Source organism: Diceros bicornis, chromosome 38, assembly GCF_020826845.1.
Source record: "Diceros bicornis minor isolate mBicDic1 chromosome 38, mDicBic1.mat.cur, whole genome shotgun sequence".
In the NCBI taxonomy this organism is placed as follows: Eukaryota; Metazoa; Chordata; class Mammalia; order Perissodactyla; family Rhinocerotidae; genus Diceros; species Diceros bicornis.
Genome location: NC_080777.1, coordinates 10,246,968 through 10,254,157, shown reverse-complemented (window position 1 = coordinate 10,254,157; position 7,190 = coordinate 10,246,968).

Below are 7,190 nucleotides of genomic sequence, written 5' to 3'. Positions count from 1 at the left end.
AGAGTGAGTCACGGAGCCTCGCAGTGGTACCAGCAGAAGAAGGCTGCCATGATGGTTCCTCTCACTTTCTCTTCCTTGGCTCTTGGCAGGCAGGCGGTTCTGTTTGGACTTTTAAAATGTTGCACGTGTCTGCTTTAACCATTTTACCAATTAGGAGGCTGGTTTACACCACCTCCAGCCCTTCCTGCCGACATCCAAGTGGGACACCCCCTTTGCACGGCACCCAACCCGGATTCTCTCTTGGCCACAGAAGGATCCAGTGTGATGGGCACTCGAGCAGGCCTCATACCACCCCTGGTAACCCGGCTACCTGGCTAAGCCAGGCCTAGGAGGGGGAGAGTTGCTGAGCCGACGTGTGACACTTTCTCTAAGACCATCACTCACGTTTCGTCATCATCACCCTCAGCTCCCAGACCTAACAACTTGCTCCCACATATTTAGAAACTGTACTTTTCGTCCCTTGTGCCATATTATGCGCCTTGTACCCCAGGGGCTGGACTGGGGCCTCTGCAGATGCTGGAATGAAGTGGAAGCACAGGGCATCAGAGCTAGAGGGGACCCCGAGAATCATCTATGTTTACCTCCTCTGATGCAGGTGGGGAAACCGAGGCCCAGAGAGATGAGCCAGGGTTGGAGTCCTTTTCCTGACTCCCCATCCAGTGCTCAGCATGGCAGCCCAGGCTGCCTCCCCAGCTCCTCTCTGAAACCCCAGAACTACCCTGACCTGTGGGGCTGGGGAGAAGGGAAATCAGTAGACACAGATGGGGCTGTGTTTGACCTCTGTTTGACCTCTGGAGAGGCCAGCGTGAGAGGGCGGTGCTTCTTCCCTCAGCGCTCCAGCCCCATCAGCATTCAGAGAGGCAGCCCTGGCGTGTGGATGAGGGCCAAGGACTTGGCAGGGAATCAGGCTGGCCGCCGCATGAGTCATGAAGAGTGGCACTGCCTTGATGATCAGACTCGGAGAGCGGGGACGGATTGGCATGCAGAGCAGGTGTACGGTGGGCAGGCGGGGTGGGGGAGGGTACCACATCTGTCCACTGTGAGAGGCAGTATTGCAGGACAGCCCTGCGGGTGGACGGATGGGGGGCTCTTTTGTCCTGCCGGTCCACCCTCTCTTCCCCACATACACTCATCTCCTCCCCCTTTTCTCCTCCTTCTCCTGGCTTCCCCCTCTCCCTGACTCCCTTTCTCCCTCCTCTCTCACCCTCCACCCACCAACGTCAGCCCAGAAGCAAACCCGGGCTGTTTTTTCTGACGCCCTGTCCTCTGTGGATTCCTCTGATGCTGCTCTTCAGGAAGAGTGTGCTCCCTTCTCCTGGGTGCAGGCTGCACACAGCCTCTGCTCCCTCCTTGGTCTGAATGAGCAGTTCCAGGGCCTGCGGGCTGCCCCTCCTTTCCCGAGAGAGGTGGGGGCTCTCTGAGACCCTGTGCAGAGGCAAGGACAGCGAGGGGAGGCCTTCAGGGGTTGGAGCTAATGGAAGGACAGGGAGCGGAGCAAAGCGAGTGATGTGGGAGGGAAGGAGGCTGGTGGGTGTGCAGAGAATGGAGCCACTTGGCAGCACAGTGCCTGGGACCAAGCGGGCACTCCGTGCTTGTTGAATGACTGCTTGAGGGAAGGAGTGACTGAAGGAACAGAAGGAAGGCTCTCAGATAGTCAGACTCCCAGGGCTCCTGGCTCGGGGGCTCTGTCTCGTCCCACCAGCTCTGGGCTCCTCAGGGCTGACTCTGTGTATTACAGATCACCCTGGCACTCTCTTCCTCTGGGAACCATCCTATGGCCTCTCTCCAGCCCTCTGCCCGGAGAGTGAGGAGAGAGGTTCATCATGCTGGCACGTCTGGAGGAAGCTGGCAGGCCCGAGGAGGCCTCTGTGTTCCCTGGAGGGAGCTGCCCGCTGCTCCCCTCAGCAGTCACTGTGGCCCAGTCCCTGCCGCATTAGGAACCAGGAGAAGCAGCACTCACTCTGGCTTTGGGCTCAGCGGGCCTGGCAGGAGGAGAGGGGCGCTGTTCCTGGAGAGCTGGTGCATCAGGGCCTCCTGAGGGCAGAGGGGTAAACTCACGCCCTGAAAACACTGGTGCGGACACAGTTAGAAATTCTACAACCAGGGGCTGTGTCATCTGCAGGTTACCCAGTCTTACCCAACTGGCTCATTTGACAGGTAGGGAACTGCAGCCAGAGAGGGAACAAGGTCTGCTCAGGTCACCCATGTAGCGACAGAGCCAGGCCCCGAAACCAGGTCTCCTGGCTTCACCACACGGTGCTGTTTGGTGAACAGACAGACCAGGGAAACGGCAGCCACAGTTGGCTGAGTGCGTGGTGCCATCACTGGGGGCGGAGGGGTCCAGGCTGAGAGGGAGCGCTGGCAAAGGCTGGAGGGGGAGTTCAGGCCAGGGGAAAATGCTTAGTGTGAAGGCACATTGGTTCCATTAGGCTTTTTAAAGAATTTATTATTTAGGCCCGTGGAATGATCTACCTAGATACCCCAGAGTCGTTGGGAGAATTGAACGAGATAACGGACGTGACAGTGCTGTGGAAACTTGACAGCTCTACAAATATTAGTCCTTATTATCACCTTCTTATTAGTGGCTTGTATTCCTAACACCCGGGTTTACGGAGACTGATAAAATGACAGAGCTGGAAGGGATCCACGAGGTCTCCCAGACCACCCGCTACCTGTCAGCGAGCCTCGGGCAGGGAGGGCCCAGAATCTTTAAGGAAAAGAATGCAGAAGTACAGATGCAACGTTAATACAAAAATGAATATTTATTTAGAATAAGAAATCACAACAAATTCTCCATTTCAAAAAGCTGACGACACAGACATCACAAAATTCGAGATAAAATAAAATATTTTATAAGTTATTATTATTGATCATCTGCTGCCACTCACCTATAATACTTTTCTCCTACGTGTTTTGGCTGTATGTTCTTCGATCGCCTCTTGATGGGACAATAACTTTGTATGGCTATTTTCTACAGAGAATAAAAAGGTAATTCCGTCTTTCCTGTAAGCATGGTTGATCCCAATTTGTTTCATACTGTCGATAGTTTGAAAACGTGTTTCTTCTGGCGTCTCCTGCTTAGTGTTGGTGATGCTGTGTCTGCACCGTCCTCCTGGTCGGGGCCGAGAGCCCAGCCTCTGTCCTCGCTCTGCATGGCTCACAGGTGTCCCTGTAGCAGCTGCTTCATCGCGGTTACATCCTCGCCCACCTCCCCGGCCTCTGCCGATCCAGTCCCGGCGTGGGGGCAGGGTGGCCATGAGGCCCGAGTCACGGTGACTTCTGAGTGGCAAGCTGAGCAGTGTCTATTCTGACTCTTCTTCCTGGGGTCGAAGTGTGCGGGGCCTTGGTGAGGTCCTCCAGAAACAGGTGGGTGCCCGGCCATTGGGGGTGCAGTGGGACTGAAGTCTGGGATGCCGCTGCAGAGTGGCGTGTGACCCCAGCTGGGGCAGTGCACGCCGCTTCAGCTGGGTCCCCTGTGACCTGCTAGCCACAGCAGAGGAGAACGTTCTGGGACTCAGAGAGGCCTGTATGACTGCGGGGCCATGAGGTGTGGGCTCTAGGCCTCACAGTCAATCCCCCTCTGATCCCAGGTTAGCGTTTCCCAGAGGGGTCCTGGGGATGCTCTGTGATAAGAGGGTCCCATGGGAAACCGTATATTACCGTATTAAAAACTCCGATGTGTCCTTCAGTAAGAAAACCCAATGATTTGCCTCACAGAACTTTCCCGAAATTTGACCTCAGAACCTTCTTGCACCTAACATCTATTAACATCCAGAGCTTAGGGAAATGCCACCATATAGAGACTTATCAGAGAAGAGGAAGAGGAACTAGGGTTCAAGACCCTTCACAGGGACCCACAGGAGACCCCACAACTGGTTTTCCCACCGGGAAACAGACACATCAGTAACGTTCCATTCAATAAAGGGCTAGAATGAGCCCAATGCTCACCAGACATGGGCTCAGATGGGGTTTAATTAAATGTAACTTTTCCAATTTGGTTTAAGAAAACATAGGTAAGGTCCACACCAGGAGAGTAGGGAGTTTGGGGAAATCTGGGTGGGAGGGAGGTCCGAACACTGAGGAGAGGAGCACTGTTCAGAGTTTGGAAAAGTGGAGACAGTCTCGGAAATCATTAAAAAAAAATTGCTCCCAACACAGGGCAGTACATACCACTTTGGGGTTAGCCCTAAGAGTCTGGATGAGCCATGCGCTGGGCGGCTGAGCCTCAGTCAGAGGGAGTGGAAAGTGGCAGGTATGGAAGATACATACTTGCAGGTGAACTTGTGGCTTGGGGGGTAAAGAGACCCAGAAAACACTTATATGTGGATAACGGGAGATGGGACAGGGTAGGAGTGGTGCAGAATTTGTGAAGAGCCACTCGCCCAGGTGGAAGAAATGGATGATGTGTTGGACACAGATCGGAGACCACATGTCATCATGATTTCAACTCTCTAGAATCTTGCTGAAAATATTATTCAACTCTTGACTTCCCTTAATAATAACTACCCATTTTTGAACAACTATTTATGTGCTAAACGTTGCAATAGGCATCTTACGTTTGCTGTCTTATTTAATCCTTACAAGACACCTGCAAAGCAAGTGGTACTCTCTCCATGTTATGGATGAAGAAACTGAGGTTCAGAGAGGTTAAGTAATGAATACAAGGTCACACAGCTAGTGAATGGTAGAGCTGGGAGGTAAATTCAGGTTTTCGTGTTCCAAAGCCTGTGCTTTTTCACTTGACTACAGACTAAATGGCAAGGGCCACTCTGGGGCTAATGACAGCTCATAAGACCCAGCAGTATCTTCTCTGATTCCAGAACCCATGCCTGTTGGGAAGAATAAATAGAGTTGGTTGGATGCAAACTTCAGCCTTAGCAATACAGGCTGCAGAGGAAAGGTTTAAAACTTGGGTTGGTGGATAGAACTCACGGGGTCCACGGCCTTGAATGAGAAACACTTGGATCTCCTTCTTACAAACCTCTAACCGAGGTTAGCATTTCTATCACTATCACGCGGACGAGAAACCACAGCATCAGCTGTACCTACAACTTTGTCACCAAAAGAAACTACAGGTATTTCCAGATCACCTTCCGCTGTTTACAGAGATCTCGAAATATCGTTCACGCAACCTGTCACTGCATTGCAGTTATGGTAGTTATTAGACCTGCCGCTAGACTTCGTTATTTAGTGTTAATCAAGAAAAAATGTATAACGTATTATATATTAGTTTTTAAAAGTATTTTGATAACTGTGCTTCCATATAATCCACTGGTTTTATTTATGTTGTGCATTTAAAAATATTACCATGAGTAAAGGCTCCATAGACTCGCCAGACTGTCAAAGGGACCCCAACACGAAATTGTCTAGATGCCTTGATTCAGAGCATGGGTGACTGAGTCAAACCCTGATCATCTGGCAGCTGTAGGACACAGAGTAAGTTCCATAGCCTCATGGACCGTCTCTCTAAATCAGGTTTCTCAACCTCGGCACCACTGGCATTTGGACTGGGTGATTCCTTGTCGTGGGGGCTGTGCTGTGTGTACTGTAGGGTGTTAGCAGCACCCCGGCCTCTACCCACTGGATGCCAGGAGTGCCCCACCCCCCAGTTGCGGCAACCCAAATGTCTCCAGACATTGCCAAATGTCCCTGGGGGGGCAAAATCACCTCAGTTGAGAACCACTGTGTGGATGCACCATGTGGAATTAGAGGAGTATTTGGGGTTAACTGCAGTAATGCCTTAAGGCCTGAGCGCTCAGTCAACGAGGCTTTTGTTTAACCCTGTTTTTGTTAGAACACCAGATTTCAGTAAGTCAAGAGGGACTGGTCTCACTGCCTGAGATTCCCCAAGAAAGTCCCCACTGGAGTGCTGGCAGCCCTCCCAGTGTTAATTATGACATGGACTCCGGGGAGGCCAGCCTTGGTGAGCACTCGGGTGGGGAAAGAGCAGGGAAGCCTGAGGGGTGCGGCCTGACCTGGAAGAGGGAGGCCAGGGGGCTAAGCCCAGAAGGGCCGGAACTGTGTGGCACGCCTCACCCAACCTCAGAGGATTCGTAGTTCTTCTAATGGCCAGAAGAACGAGAGCGGTAGGGCCACACTGCTGCCCTGATGGATGGTGCAGGGCTGACAGGAGACTAAGACAAAGGGGGAATTTCTTGATTCCTTCCCAGTACAGAATGAGAAAGAATAGAATATTGAGAGCAGCTACGCTTTTTGAGTGTGCACTCTGTGCCGGGCACTGCTCTAAGCTGTCTGTATCCTCACCACATTTAATCCTCACAACAAACTATGAAGTAGGTGCTGTTAGTATCTTCACTTTACAGGTGACGGATGTGAGGCTTAAATGTCAATCATCCAGCCTGACTTTGCTTCTATAAGTGACAGAGCTGAAATTTAAACCTAGGTCTGTCGGATTTCCACGCCCAGGAGTTTAACCAGTTGATGGCACTGCCCAAGTGCCTATTCCAGGCCCCTAGAAAACCCAAAGCTGATATTGCTAAACCAGTGTGAGGGCCCCCTGAGGAACTGCGGGGGCCGGAGCTCCTGCGAGGATGGAGATGCTCATCTGAGACAGTGGTGGAACAAAATGGAGAAGGGGGTCTGTGACCTCTGGTCTTGGGAATCCAGTGTTGATGTGAGACAAGCATCTGATTCAATTATTAAACAGATGGCTTGTTAGCCTGAGATACAGAAGTGGTGGTTGATAAAAGCCACTGTAAGTTCCTAAGTTAACAAAGAACAAGTCATGCTGGACTAGCTTCATTCTTCTTTACAGCTTTGCCCCCTGATGGTTTGGGGTTGGTCGAGGGGAACCTGTAGACGGCTTACCGCAGAGCGTCTGCTCCCATTTCTCATGATATCCGAGAGGACAGATTTGGAAAAATGAGCTGGAACACACTTTCCAGTGGTGGTGTGCTGCTTTCCGGTGGGCTGTGACCTGTGCCACAGGGGCCTGTTTAGCCACTAGGAGCTTAGAGGGAATCTCAGGGGCTAACTGGAGACGGTGCAATAATCAGAATGGAAAATGTCACCGTGAAATGCTTGTGGAGAAAAGCAAACACCACCCAGGAAGTAGATTTAACTCTGTGTCTGGGATGTTGGGGAAGGAGGCCAATATCACAGAATTGGCCAGATTAAATAATAATGCTAACAGCTCACACCTTTTGAATGTGTCCTCCATACCATGAGTG